Source organism: Symphodus melops (genome assembly GCF_947650265.1).
Source record: "Symphodus melops genome assembly, chromosome: 4".
NCBI classification, from domain to species: domain Eukaryota; kingdom Metazoa; phylum Chordata; class Actinopteri; order Labriformes; family Labridae; genus Symphodus; species Symphodus melops.
In genome coordinates this window covers 8,003,607-8,018,621 of record NC_136694.1, presented here as the reverse complement: position 1 = coordinate 8,018,621, position 15,015 = coordinate 8,003,607, and positions in this window count along the sequence as shown.

The window sequence follows — 15,015 nt, the reverse complement described above, 5'->3', positions numbered from 1 at the left end:
TAAAAGGTTCAGGGACTTCTCTTTAAAGAACTAAAAGGTTCAGGGACTTCTCTTCAGGAACTAAAAGGTTCAGGGACTTCTCATCATAGAACTAAAAGGTTCAGGGACTTCTCATCATAGAACTAAAAGGTTCAAGGACTTCTATTCATTGAACTAAAAGGTTCAGGGACTTCTCTTCATAGAACTAAAAGGTTCAGGGACATCTTAATAGAACTAAATGGTTCAGGGACTTCTCTTTAAAGAACTAAAAGGTTCAGGGACTTCTCTTCAGGAACTAAAAGGTTCAGGGACTTCTCTTTAAAGATCTGAAAGGTTCAGGGACTTCTCTTCATAGAACTAAAAGGTTCATGGACTTCTCATCTCAGAACTAAAAGGATCAGGGACTTCTCTTCAAAGAACTAAAAGGTTCAGGGACTTCTCTTTGAAGATCTAAAAGGTTCAGAAACTTCTCTTCAGGAAATAAAAGGTTCAGGGACTTCTCTTTAAAGAACTAAAAGGTTCAGGGACTTCTCTTCAGGAACTAAAAGGTTCAGGGACTTCTCATCATAGAACTAAAAGGTTCAGGGACTTCTCATCATAGAACTAAAAGGTTCAAGGACTTCTATTCATTGAACTAAAAGGTTCAGGGACTTCTCTTCATAGAACTAAAAGGTTCAGGGACATCTTAATAGAACTAAATGGTTCAGGGACTTCTCTTTAAAGAACTAAAAGGTTCAGGGACTTCTCTTCAGGAACTAAAAGGTTCAGGGACTTCTCTTTAAAGATCTGAAAGGTTCAGGGACTTCTCTTCATAGAACTAAAAGGTTCAGGGACTTCTCTTCAGGAACTTAAAGGTTCAGGGACTTCTCTTCATAGAACTAAAAGGTTCAGGGACATCTCTTAATAGAACTAAATGGTTCAGGGACTTCTCTTTAAAGAACTAAAAGGTTCAGGGACTTCTCTTCAGGAACTAAAAGGTTCAGGGACTTCTCTTTAAAGATCTGAAAGGTTCAGGGACTTCTCTTCATAGAACTAAAAGGTTCAGGGACTTCTCTTCATAGAACTAAAAGGTTCAGGGACTTCTCCTCAGGCACTAAAAGGTTCACAGACTTCTCTTCAGGAACTAAAAGGTTCAGGGACTTCTCTTCAGGAACTAAAAGGTTCAGGGACTTCTCTTTAAAGATCTGAAAGGTTCAGGGAAGTCTCTTCAGGAACTAAAAGGTTCAGGGACTTCTCTTCATAGACCTAACAGGTTCAGGGACTTCTCTTCAGGAACTAAAAGGTTCACAGACTTCTCTTCAGGAACAAAAAGGTTCAGGGACTTCTCTTCATAGAACTAAAAGGTTCATGGACTTCTCATCTCAGAACTAAAAGGTTCAGGGACTTCTCTTCAAAGAACTAAAAGGTTCAGGGACTTCTCTTCAGGAACAAAAAGGTTCATGGACTTCTCATCTCAGAACTAAAAGGTTCAGGGACATCTCTTTAAAGAACTAAAAGGTTCAGGGACTTCTCTTCAGGAACTAAAAGGTTCAGGGACTTCTCATCATAGAACTAAAAGGTTCAGGGACTTCTCTTCATAGAACTAAAAGGTTCAAGGACTTCTATTCATTGAACTAAAAGGTTCAGGGACTTCTCTTCATAGAACTAAAAGGTTCAGGGACTTCTCTTCAGGAACTAAAAGGTTCAGGGACTTCTCATCATAGAACTAAAAGGTTCAGGGACTTCTCATCATAGAACTAAAAGGTTCATGGACTTCTATTCATTGAACTAAAAGGTTCAGGGACTTCTCTTCATAGAACTAAAAGGTTCAGGGACATCTTAATAGAACTAAATGGTTCAGGGACTTCTCTTTAAAGAACTAAAAGGTTCAGGGACTTCTCTTCAGGAACTAAAAGGTTCAGGGACTTCTCTTTAAAGATCTGAAAGGTTCAGGGACTTCTCTTCATAGAACTAAAAGGTTCAGGGACTTCTCTTCAGGAACTTAAAGGTTCAGGGACTTCTCTTCATAGAACTAAAAGGTTCAGGGACAACTCTTAATAGAACTAAATGGTTCAGGGACTTCTCTTTAAAGAACTAAAAGGTTCAGGGACTTCTCTTCAGGAACTAAAAGGTTCAGGGACTTCTCTTTAAAGATCTGAAAGGTTCAGGGACTTCTCTTCATAGAACTAAAAGGTTCAGGGACTTCTCTTCATAGAACTAAAAGGTTCAGGGACTTCTCCTCAGGAACTAAAAGGTTCACAGACTTCTCTTCAGGAACTAAAAGGTTCAGGGACTTCTCTTCAGGAACTAAAAGGTTCAGGGACTTCTCTTCATAGAACTAAAAGGTTCAGGGACTTCTCCTCAGGAACTAAAAGGTTCACAGACTTCTCTTCAGGAACTAAAAGGTTCAGGGACTTCTCTTCAGGAACTAAAAGGTTCAGGGACTTCTCTTTAAAGATCTGAAAGGTTCAGGGAAGTCTCTTCAGGAACTAAAAGGTTCAGGGACTTCTCTTCATAGACCTAACAGGTTCAGGGACTTCTCTTCAGGAACTAAAAGGTTCACAGACTTCTCTTCAGGAACAAAAAGGTTCAGGGACTTCTCTTCATAGAACTAAAAGGTTCATGGACTTCTCATCTCAGAACTAAAAGGTTCAGGGACTTCTCTTCAAAGAACTAAAAGGTTCAGGGACTTCTCTTCAGGAACAAAAAGGTTCATGGACTTCTCATCTCAGAACTAAAAGGTTCAGGGACATCTCTTTAAAGAACTAAAAGGTTCAGGGACTTCTCTTCAGGAACTAAAAGGTTCAGGGACTTCTCATCATAGAACTAAAAGGTTCAGGGACTTCTCTTCATAGAACTAAAAGGTTCAAGGACTTCTATTCATTGAACTAAAAGGTTCAGGGACTTCTCTTCATAGAACTAAAAGGTTCAGGGACTTCTCTTCAGGAACTAAAAGGTTCAGGGACTTCTCTTCATAGAACTAAAAGGTTCAGGGACATCTCTTAATAGAACTAAATGGTTCAGGGACTTCTCTTTAAAGAACTAAAAGGTTCAGGGACTTCTCTTCAGGAACTAAAAGGTTCAGGGACTTCTCTTTAAAGATCTGAAAGGTTCAGGGACTTCTCTTCATAGAACTAAAAGGTTCAGGGACTTCTCTTCATAGAACTAAAAGGTTCAGGGACTTCTCTTTAAAGTTCTGAAAGGTTCAGGGACGTCTCATCAGGAACTAAAAGGTTCAGGGACTTCTCTTCCAAGAACAAAAAGGTTCAGGGACTTCTCTTAATAGATCTAAAAGTTTCAAGGACTTCTCTTCAGCAACTCAAAAGGTTCAGGGACTTCTCTTCATAGAACTAAAAGGTTCAGGGACTTCTCTTTAAAGTTCTGAAAGGTTCAGGGACGTCTCTTCAGGAACTAAAAGGTTCAGGGACTTCTCTTCCAAGAACAAAAAGGTTCAGGGACTTCTCTTCATAGACCTAACAGGTTCAGGGACTTCTCTTCAGGAACTAAAAGGTTCACAGACTTCTATTCAGGAACAAAAAGGTTCAGGGACTTCTCTTCATAGAACTAAAAGGTTCATGGACTTCTCATCTCAGAACTAAAAGGTTCACAGACTTCTATTCAGGAACAAAAAGGTTCAGGGACTTCTCTTCAGGAACAACAAGGTTCATGGACTTCTCATCTCAGAACTAAAAGGTTCAGGGACTTCTCTTCAAAGAACTAAAAGGTTCAGGGACTTCTCTTTATGGAACTAAAAGGTTCAGGGACTTCTCTTTGAAGATCTAAAAGGTTCAGAAACTTCTCTTCAGGAACAAAAAGGTTCAGGGACTTCTCTTCATAGAACTAAAAGGTTCATGGACTTCTCATCTCAGAACTAAAAGGATCAGGGACTTCTCTTCAAAGAACTAAAAGGTTCAGGGACTTCTCTTTATGGAACTAAAAGGTTCAGGGACTTCTCTTCAAAGAACTAAAAGGTTCAGGGACTTCTCTTTGAAGATCTAAAAGGTTCAGAAACTTCTCTTCAGGAAATAAAAGGTTCAGGGACTTCTCTTTAAAGAACTAAAAGGTTCAGGGACTTCTCTTCAGGAACTAAAAGGTTCAGGGACTTCTCATCATAGAACTAAAAGGTTCAGGGACTTCTCATCATAGAACTAAAAGGTTCAAGGACTTCTATTCATTGAACTAAAAGGTTCAGGGACATCTCTTCATAGAACTAAAAGGTTCAGGGACATCTTAATAGAACTAAATGGTTCAGGGACTTCTCTTTAAAGAACTAAAAGGTTCAGGGACTTCTCTTCAGGAACTAAAAGGTTCAGGGACTTCTCTTTAAAGATCTGAAAGGTTCAGGGACTTCTCTTCATAGAACTAAAAGGTTCATGGACTTCTCATCTCAGAACTAAAAGGATCAGGGACTTCTCTTCAAAGAACAAAAAGGTTCAGGGACTTCTCTTTATGGAACTAAAAGGTTCAGGGACTTCTCTTCAAAGAACTAAAAGGTTCAGGGACTTCTCTTTGAAGATCTAAAAGGTTCAGAAACTTCTCTTCAGGAAATAAAAGGTTCAGGGACTTCTCTTCAGGAACTAAAAGGTTCAGGGACTTCTCATCATAGAACTAAAAGGTTCAGGGACTTCTCTTCATAGAACTAAAAGGTTCAAGGACTTCTATTCATTGAACTAAAAGGTTCAGGGACTTCTCTTCATAGAACTAAAAGGTTCAGGGACTTCTCTTCAGGAACTAAAAGGTTCAGGGACTTCTCTTCATAGAACTAAAAGGTTCAGGGACATCTCTTAATAGAACTAAATGGTTCAGGGACTTCTCTTTAAAGAACTAAAAGGTTCAGGGACTTCTCTTCAGGAACTAAAAGGTTCAGGGACTTCTCTTTAAAGATCTGAAAGGTTCAGGGACTTCTCTTCATAGAACTAAAAGGTTCAGGGACTTCTCTTCATAGAACTAAAAGGTTCAGGGACTTCTCTTTAAAGTTCTGAAAGGTTCAGGGACGTCTCATCAGGAACTAAAAGGTTCAGGGACTTCTCTTCCAAGAACAAAAAGGTTCAGGGACTTCTCTTAATAGATCTAAAAGTTTCAAGGACTTCTCTTCAGCAACTCAAAAGGTTCAGGGACTTCTCTTCATAGAACTAAAAGGTTCAGGGACTTCTCTTTAAAGTTCTGAAAGGTTCAGGGACGTCTCTTCAGGAACTAAAAGGTTCAGGGACTTCTCTTCCAAGAACAAAAAGGTTCAGGGACTTCTCTTCATAGACCTAACAGGTTCAGGGACTTCTCTTCAGGAACTAAAAGGTTCACAGACTTCTATTCAGGAACAAAAAGGTTCAGGGACTTCTCTTCATAGAACTAAAAGGTTCATGGACTTCTCATCTCAGAACTAAAAGGTTCACAGACTTCTATTCAGGAACAAAAAGGTTCAGGGACTTCTCTTCAGGAACAACAAGGTTCATGGACTTCTCATCTCAGAACTAAAAGGTTCAGGGACTTCTCTTCAAAGAACTAAAAGGTTCAGGGACTTCTCTTTATGGAACTAAAAGGTTCAGGGACTTCTCTTTGAAGATCTAAAAGGTTCAGAAACTTCTCTTCAGGAACAAAAAGGTTCAGGGACTTCTCTTCATAGAACTAAAAGGTTCATGGACTTCTCATCTCAGAACTAAAAGGATCAGGGACTTCTCTTCAAAGAACTAAAAGGTTCAGGGACTTCTCTTTATGGAACTAAAAGGTTCAGGGACTTCTCTTCAAAGAACTAAAAGGTTCAGGGACTTCTCTTTGAAGATCTAAAAGGTTCAGAAACTTCTCTTCAGGAAATAAAAGGTTCAGGGACTTCTCTTTAAAGAACTAAAAGGTTCAGGGACTTCTCTTCAGGAACTAAAAGGTTCAGGGACTTCTCATCATAGAACTAAAAGGTTCAGGGACTTCTCATCATAGAACTAAAAGGTTCAAGGACTTCTATTCATTGAACTAAAAGGTTCAGGGACTTCTCTTCATAGAACTAAAAGGTTCAGGGACATCTTAATAGAACTAAATGGTTCAGGGACTTCTCTTTAAAGAACTAAAAGGTTCAGGGACTTCTCTTCAGGAACTAAAAGGTTCAGGGACTTCTCTTTAAAGATCTGAAAGGTTCAGGGACTTCTCTTCATAGAACTAAAAGGTTCATGGACTTCTCATCTCAGAACTAAAAGGATCAGGGACTTCTCTTCAAAGAACAAAAAGGTTCAGGGACTTCTCTTTATGGAACTAAAAGGTTCAGGGACTTCTCTTCAAAGAACTAAAAGGTTCAGGGACTTCTCTTTGAAGATCTAAAAGGTTCAGAAACTTCTCTTCAGGAAATAAAAGGTTCAGGGACTTCTCTTTAAAGAACTAAAAGGTTCAGGGACTTCTCTTCAGGAACTAAAAGGTTCAGGGACTTCTCATCATAGAACTAAAAGGTTCAGGGACTTCTCATCATAGAACTAAAAGGTTCAAGGACTTCTATTCATTGAACTAAAAGGTTCAGGGACTTCTCTTCATAGAACTAAAAGGTTCAGGGACATCTTAATAGAACTAAATGGTTCAGGGACTTCTCTTTAAAGAACTAAAAGGTTCAGGGACTTCTCTTCAGGAACTAAAAGGTTCAGGGACTTCTCTTCAGGAACTTAAAGGTTCAGGGACTTCTCTTCATAGAACTAAAAGGTTCAGGGACATCTCTTAATAGAACTAAATGGTTCAGGGACTTCTCTTTAAAGAACTAAAAGGTTCAGGGACTTCTCTTCAGGAACTAAAAGGTTCAGGGACTTCTCTTTAAAGATCTGAAAGGTTCAGGGACTTCTCTTCATAGAACTAAAAGGTTCAGGGACTTCTCTTCATAGAACTAAAAGGTTCAGGGACTTCTCCTCAGGAACTAAAAGGTTCACAGACTTCTCTTCAGGAACTAAAAGGTTCAGGGACTTCTCTTCAGGAACTAAAAGGTTCAGGGACTTCTCTTTAAAGATCTGAAAGGTTCAGGGAAGTCTCTTCAGGAACTAAAAGGTTCAGGGACTTCTCTTCATAGACCTAACAGGTTCAGGGACTTCTCTTCAGGAACTAAAAGGTTCACAGACTTCTCTTCAGGAACAAAAAGGTTCAGGGACTTCTCTTCATAGAACTAAAAGGTTCATGGACTTCTCATCTCAGAACTAAAAGGTTCAGGGACATCTCTTTAAAGAACTAAAAGGTTCAGGGACTTCTCTTCAGGAACTAAAAGGTTCAGGGACTTCTCATCATAGAACTAAAAGGTTCAGGGACTTCTCTTCATAGAACTAAAAGGTTCAAGGACTTCTATTCATTGAACTAAAAGGTTCAGGGACTTCTCTTCATAGAACTAAAAGGTTCAGGGACTTCTCTTCAGGAACTAAAAGGTTCAGGGACTTCTCTTCATAGAACTAAAAGGTTCAGGGACATCTCTTAATAGAACTAAATGGTTCAGGGACTTCTCTTTAAAGAACTAAAAGGTTCAGGGACTTCTCTTCAGGAACTAAAAGGTTCAGGGACTTCTCTTTAAAGATCTGAAAGGTTCAGGGACTTCTCTTCATAGAACTAAAAGGTTCAGGGACTTCTCTTCATAGAACTAAAATGTTCAGGGACTTCTCTTTAAAGAACTAAAAGGTTCAGGGACTTCTCTTCATAGAACTAAAAGGTTCAGGGACTTCTCCTCAGGAACTAAAAGGTTCACAGACTTCTCTTCAGGAACTAAAAGGTTCAGGGACTTCTCTTCAGGAACTAAAAGGTTCAGGGACTTCTCTTTAAAGATCTGAAAGGTTCAGGGACGTCTCTTCAGGAACTAAAAGGTTCAGGGACTTCTCTTCCAAGAACGAAAAGGTTCAGGGACTTCTCTTCATAGACCTAACAGGTTCAGGGACTTCTCTTCAGGAACTAAAAGGTTCACAGACTTCTCTTCAGGAACAAAAAGGTTCAGGGACTTCTCTTCATAGAACTAAAAGGTTCATGGACTTCTCATCTCAGAACTAAAAGGTTCAGGGACTTCTCTTCAAAGAACTAAAAGGTTCAGGGACTTCTCTTCAGGAACAAAAAGGTTCATGGACTTCTCATCTCTGAACTAAAAGGTTCAGGGACTTCTCTTCAAAGAAATAAAAGGTTCAGGGACTTCTCTTTATGGAACTAAAAGGTTCAGGGACTTCTCTTCAAAGAACTAAAAGGTTCAGGGACTTCTCTTTGAAGATCTAAAAGGTTCAGAAACTTCTCTTCAGGAACAAAAAGGTTCAGGGACTTCTCTTCATAGAACTAAAAGGTTCATGGACTTCTCATCTCAGAACTAAAAGGATCAGGGACTTCTCTTCAAAGAACTAAAAGGTTCAGGGACTTCTCTTTATGGAACTAAAAGGTTCAGGGACTTCTCTTCAAAGAACTAAAAGGTTCAGGGACTTCTCTTTGAAGATCTAAAAGTTTCAGAAACTTCTCTTCAGGAACTAAAGGGTTCAGGGACTTCTCTTTAAAGAACTAAAAGGTTCAGGGACTTCTCTTCAGGAACTAAAAGGTTCAGGGACTTCTCATCATAGAACTAAAAGGTTCAGGGACTTCTCTTCATAGAACTAAAAGGTTCAAGGACTTCTATTCATTGAACTAAAAGGTTCAGGGACTTCTCTTCATAGAACTAAAAGGTTCAGGGACTTCTCTTCAGGAACTAAAAGGTTCAGGGACTTCTCTTCATAGAACTAAAAGGTTCAGGGACATCTCTTAATAGAACTAAATGGTTCAGGGACTTCTCTTTAAAGAACTAAAAGGTTCAGGGACTTCTCTTCAGGAACTAAAAGGTTCAGGGACTTCTCTTTAAAGATCTGAAAGGTTCAGGGACTTCTCTTCATAGAACTAAAAGGTTCAGGGACTTCTCTTCATAGATCTAAAATGTTCAGGGACTTCTCTTTAAAGAACTAAAAGGTTCAGGGACTTCTCTTCATAGAACTAAAAGGTTCAGGGACTTCTCCTCAGGAACTAAAAGGTTCACAGACTTCTCTTCAGGAACTAAAAGGTTCAGGGACTTCTCTTCAGGAACTAAAAGGTTCAGGGACTTCTCTTTAAAGATCTGAAAGGTTCAGGGACGTCTCTTCAGGAACTAAAAGGTTCAGGGACTTCTCTTCCAAGAACAAAAAGGTTCAGGGACTTCTCTTCATAGACCTAACAGGTTCAGGGACTTCTCTTCAGGAACTAAAAGGTTCACAGACTTCTCTTTAGGAACAAAAAGGTTCAGGGATTTCTCTTCATAGAACTAAAAGGTTCATGGACTTCTCATCTCAGAACTAAAAGGTTCAGGGACTTCTCTTCAAAGAACTAAAAGGTTCAGGGACTTCTCTTCAGGAACAAAAAGGTTCATGGACTTCTCATCTCAGAACTAAAAGGTTCAGGGACTTCTCTTCAAAGAAATAAAAGGTTCAGGGACTTCTCTTTATGGAACTAAAAGGTTCAGGGACTTCTCTTCAAAGAACTAAAATGTTCAGGGACTTCTCTTTGAAGATCTAAAAGGTTCAGAAACTTCTCTTCAGGAACAAAAAGGTTCAGGGACTTCTCTTCATATAACTAAAAGGTTCATGGACTTCTCATCTCAGAACTAAAAGGATCAGGGACTTCTCTTCAAAGAACTAAAAGGTTCAGGGACTTCTCTTTATGGAACTAAAAGGTTCAGGGACTTCTCTTCAAAGAACTAAAAGGTTCAGGGACTTCTCTTTGAAGATCTAAAAGTTTCAGAAACTTCTCTTCAGGAACTAAAAGGTTCAGGGACTTCTCTTTAAAGAACTAAAAGGTTCAGGGACTTCTCTTCAGGAACTAAAAGGTTCAGGGACTTCTCATCATAGAACTAAAAGGTTCAGGGACATCTCTTAATAGAACTAAATTGTTCAGGGACTTCTCTTTAAAGAACTAAAAGGTTCAGGGACTTCTCTTCAGGAACTAAAAGGTTCAGGGACTTCTCTTTAAAGATCTGAAAGGTTCAGGGACTTCTCTTCATTGAACTAAAAGGTTCAGGGACATCTCTTAATAGAACTAAATGGTTCAGGGACTTCTCTTTAAAGAACTAAAAGGTTCAGGGACTTCTCTTCAGGAACTAAAAGGTTCAGGGACTTCTCTTTAAAGATCTGAAAGGTTCAGGGACTTCTCTTCATAGAACTAAAAGGTTCAGGGACTTCTCTTCATAGATCTAAAATGTTCAGGGACTTCTCTTTAAAGAACTAAAAGGTTCAGGGACTTCTCTTCATAGAACTAAAAGGTTCAGGGACTTCTCTTCATAGATCTATAATGTTCAGGGACTTCTCTTTAAAGAACTAAAAGGTTCAGGGACTTCTCCTCAGGAACTAAAAGGTTCACAGACTTCTCTTCAGGAACTAAAAGGTTCAGGGACTTCTCTTCAGGAACTAAAAGGTTCAGGGACTTCTCTTTAAAGATCTGAAAGGTTCAGGGACGTCTCTTCAGGAACTAAAAGGTTCAGGGACTTCTCTTCCAAGAACAAAAAGGTTCAGGGACTTCTCTTCATAGACCTAACAGGTTCAGGGACTTCTCTTCAGGAACTAAAAGGTTCACAGACTTCTCTTCAGGAACAAAAAGGTTCAGGGACTTCTCTTCATAGAACTAAAAGGTTCATGGACTTCTCATCTCAGAACTAAAAGGTTCAGGGACTTCTCTTCAAAGAACTAAAAGGTTCAGGGACTTCTCTTCAGGAACAAAAAGGTTCATGGACTTCTCATCTCAGAACTAAAAGGTTCAGGGACTTCTCTTCATAGAACTAAAATGTTCAGGGACTTCTCTTTAAAGAACTAAAAGGTTCAGGGACTTCTCTTCATAGAACTAAAAGGTTCAGGGACTTCTCCTCAGGAACTAAAAGGTTCACAGACTTCTCTTCAGGAACTAAAAGGTTCAGGGACTTCTCTTCAGGAACTAAAAGGTTCAGGGACTTCTCTTTAAAGATCTGAAAGGTTCAGGGACGTCTCTTCAGGAACTAAAAGGTTCAGGGACTTCTCTTCCAAGAACGAAAAGGTTCAGGGACTTCTCTTCATAGACCTAACAGGTTCAGGGACTTCTCTTCAGGAACTAAAAGGTTCACAGACTTCTCTTCAGGAACAAAAAGGTTCAGGGACTTCTCTTCATAGAACTAAAAGGTTCATGGACTTCTCATCTCAGAACTAAAAGGTTCAGGGACTTCTCTTCAAAGAACTAAAAGGTTCAGGGACTTCTCTTCAGGAACAAAAAGGTTCATGGACTTCTCATCTCTGAACTAAAAGGTTCAGGGACTTCTCTTCAAAGAAATAAAAGGTTCAGGGACTTCTCTTTATGGAACTAAAAGGTTCAGGGACTTCTCTTCAAAGAACTAAAAGGTTCAGGGACTTCTCTTTGAAGATCTAAAAGGTTCAGAAACTTCTCTTCAGGAACAAAAAGGTTCAGGGACTTCTCTTCATAGAACTAAAAGGTTCATGGACTTCTCATCTCAGAACTAAAAGGATCAGGGACTTCTCTTCAAAGAACTAAAAGGTTCAGGGACTTCTCTTTATGGAACTAAAAGGTTCAGGGACTTCTCTTCAAAGAACTAAAAGGTTCAGGGACTTCTCTTTGAAGATCTAAAAGTTTCAGAAACTTCTCTTCAGGAACTAAAGGGTTCAGGGACTTCTCTTTAAAGAACTAAAAGGTTCAGGGACTTCTCTTCAGGAACTAAAAGGTTCAGGGACTTCTCATCATAGAACTAAAAGGTTCAGGGACTTCTCTTCATAGAACTAAAAGGTTCAAGGACTTCTATTCATTGAACTAAAAGGTTCAGGGACTTCTCTTCATAGAACTAAAAGGTTCAGGGACTTCTCTTCAGGAACTAAAAGGTTCAGGGACTTCTCTTCATAGAACTAAAAGGTTCAGGGACATCTCTTAATAGAACTAAATGGTTCAGGGACTTCTCTTTAAAGAACTAAAAGGTTCAGGGACTTCTCTTCAGGAACTAAAAGGTTCAGGGACTTCTCTTTAAAGATCTGAAAGGTTCAGGGACTTCTCTTCATAGAACTAAAAGGTTCAGGGACTTCTCTTCATAGATCTAAAATGTTCAGGGACTTCTCTTTAAAGAACTAAAAGGTTCAGGGACTTCTCTTCATAGAACTAAAAGGTTCAGGGACTTCTCCTCAGGAACTAAAAGGTTCACAGACTTCTCTTCAGGAACTAAAAGGTTCAGGGACTTCTCTTCAGGAACTAAAAGGTTCAGGGACTTCTCTTTAAAGATCTGAAAGGTTCAGGGACGTCTCTTCAGGAACTAAAAGGTTCAGGGACTTCTCTTCCAAGAACAAAAAGGTTCAGGGACTTCTCTTCATAGACCTAACAGGTTCAGGGACTTCTCTTCAGGAACTAAAAGGTTCACAGACTTCTCTTTAGGAACAAAAAGGTTCAGGGATTTCTCTTCATAGAACTAAAAGGTTCATGGACTTCTCATCTCAGAACTAAAAGGTTCAGGGACTTCTCTTCAAAGAACTAAAAGGTTCAGGGACTTCTCTTCAGGAACAAAAAGGTTCATGGACTTCTCATCTCAGAACTAAAAGGTTCAGGGACTTCTCTTCAAAGAAATAAAAGGTTCAGGGACTTCTCTTTATGGAACTAAAAGGTTCAGGGACTTCTCTTCAAAGAACTAAAATGTTCAGGGACTTCTCTTTGAAGATCTAAAAGGTTCAGAAACTTCTCTTCAGGAACAAAAAGGTTCAGGGACTTCTCTTCATATAACTAAAAGGTTCATGGACTTCTCATCTCAGAACTAAAAGGATCAGGGACTTCTCTTCAAAGAACTAAAAGGTTCAGGGACTTCTCTTTATGGAACTAAAAGGTTCAGGGACTTCTCTTCAAAGAACTAAAAGGTTCAGGGACTTCTCTTTGAAGATCTAAAAGTTTCAGAAACTTCTCTTCAGGAACTAAAAGGTTCAGGGACTTCTCTTTAAAGAACTAAAAGGTTCAGGGACTTCTCTTCAGGAACTAAAAGGTTCAGGGACTTCTCATCATAGAACTAAAAGGTTCAGGGACATCTCTTAATAGAACTAAATTGTTCAGGGACTTCTCTTTAAAGAACTAAAAGGTTCAGGGACTTCTCTTCAGGAACTAAAAGGTTCAGGGACTTCTCTTTAAAGATCTGAAAGGTTCAGGGACTTCTCTTCATTGAACTAAAAGGTTCAGGGACATCTCTTAATAGAACTAAATGGTTCAGGGACTTCTCTTTAAAGAACTAAAAGGTTCAGGGACTTCTCTTCAGGAACTAAAAGGTTCAGGGACTTCTCTTTAAAGATCTGAAAGGTTCAGGGACTTCTCTTCATAGAACTAAAAGGTTCAGGGACTTCTCTTCATAGATCTAAAATGTTCAGGGACTTCTCTTTAAAGAACTAAAAGGTTCAGGGACTTCTCTTCATAGAACTAAAAGGTTCAGGGACTTCTCTTCATAGATCTATAATGTTCAGGGACTTCTCTTTAAAGAACTAAAAGGTTCAGGGACTTCTCCTCAGGAACTAAAAGGTTCACAGACTTCTCTTCAGGAACTAAAAGGTTCAGGGACTTCTCTTCAGGAACTAAAAGGTTCAGGGACTTCTCTTTAAAGATCTGAAAGGTTCAGGGACGTCTCTTCAGGAACTAAAAGGTTCAGGGACTTCTCTTCCAAGAACAAAAAGGTTCAGGGACTTCTCTTCATAGACCTAACAGGTTCAGGGACTTCTCTTCAGGAACTAAAAGGTTCACAGACTTCTCTTCAGGAACAAAAAGGTTCAGGGACTTCTCTTCATAGAACTAAAAGGTTCATGGACTTCTCATCTCAGAACTAAAAGGTTCAGGGACTTCTCTTCAAAGAACTAAAAGGTTCAGGGACTTCTCTTCAGGAACAAAAAGGTTCATGGACTTCTCATCTCAGAACTAAAAGGTTCAGGGACTTCTCTTCAAAGAAATAAAAGGTTCAGGGACTTCTCTTTATGGAACTAAAAGGTTCAGGGACTTCTCTTCAAAGAACTAAAAGGTTCAGGGACTTCTCTTTGAAGATCTAAAAGGTTCAGAAACTTCTGTTCAGGAACAAAAAGGTTCAGGGACTTCTCTTCATAGAACTAAAAGGTTCATGGACTTCTCATCTCAGAACTAAAAGGATCAGGGACTTCTCTTCAAAGAACTAAAAGGTTCAGGGACTTCCCTTTCTGGAACTAAAAGGTTCAGGGACTTCTCTTCAAAGAACTAAAAGGTTCAGGGACTTCTCTTTGAAGATCTAAAAGTTTCAGAAACTTCTCTTCAGGAACTAAAGGGTTCAGGGACTTCTCTTTAAAGAACTAAAAGGTTCAGGGACTTCTCTTCAGGAACTAAAAGGTTCAGGGACTTCTCATCATAGAACTAAAAGGTTCAGGGACTTCTCTTCATAGAACTAAAAGGTTCAAGGACTTCTATTCATTGAACTAAAAGGTTCAGGGACTTCTCTTCATAGAACTAAAAGGTTCAGGGACTTCTCTTCAGGAACTAAAAGGTTCAGGGACTTCTCTTCATAGAACTAAAAGGTTCAGGGACATCTCTTAATAGAACTAAATGGTTCAGGGACTTCTCTTTAAAGAACTAAAAGGTTCAGGGACTTCTCTTCAGGAACTAAAAGGTTCAGGGACTTCTCTTTAAAGATCTGAAAGGTTCAGGGACTTCTCTTCATAGAACTAAAAGGTTCAGGGACTTCTCTTCATAGAACTAAAATGTTCAGGGACTTCTCTTTAAAGAACTAAAAGGTTCAGGGACTTCTCTTCATAGAACTAAAAGGTTCAGGGACTTCTCCTCAGGAACTAAAAGGTTCACAGACTTCTCTTCAGGAACTAAAAGGTTCAGGGACTTCTCTTCAGGAACTAAAAGGTTCAGGGACTTCTCTTTAAAGATCTGAAAGGTTCAGGGACGTCTCTTCAGGAACTAAAAGGTTCAGGGACTTCTCATCATAGAACTAAAAGGTTCAGGGACTTCTCATCATAGAACTAAAAGGTTCAAGGACTTCTATTCATTGAACTAAAAGGTTCAGGGACTTCTCTTCATAGAACTAAAAGGTTCAGGGACATCTTAATAGAACTAAATGGTTCA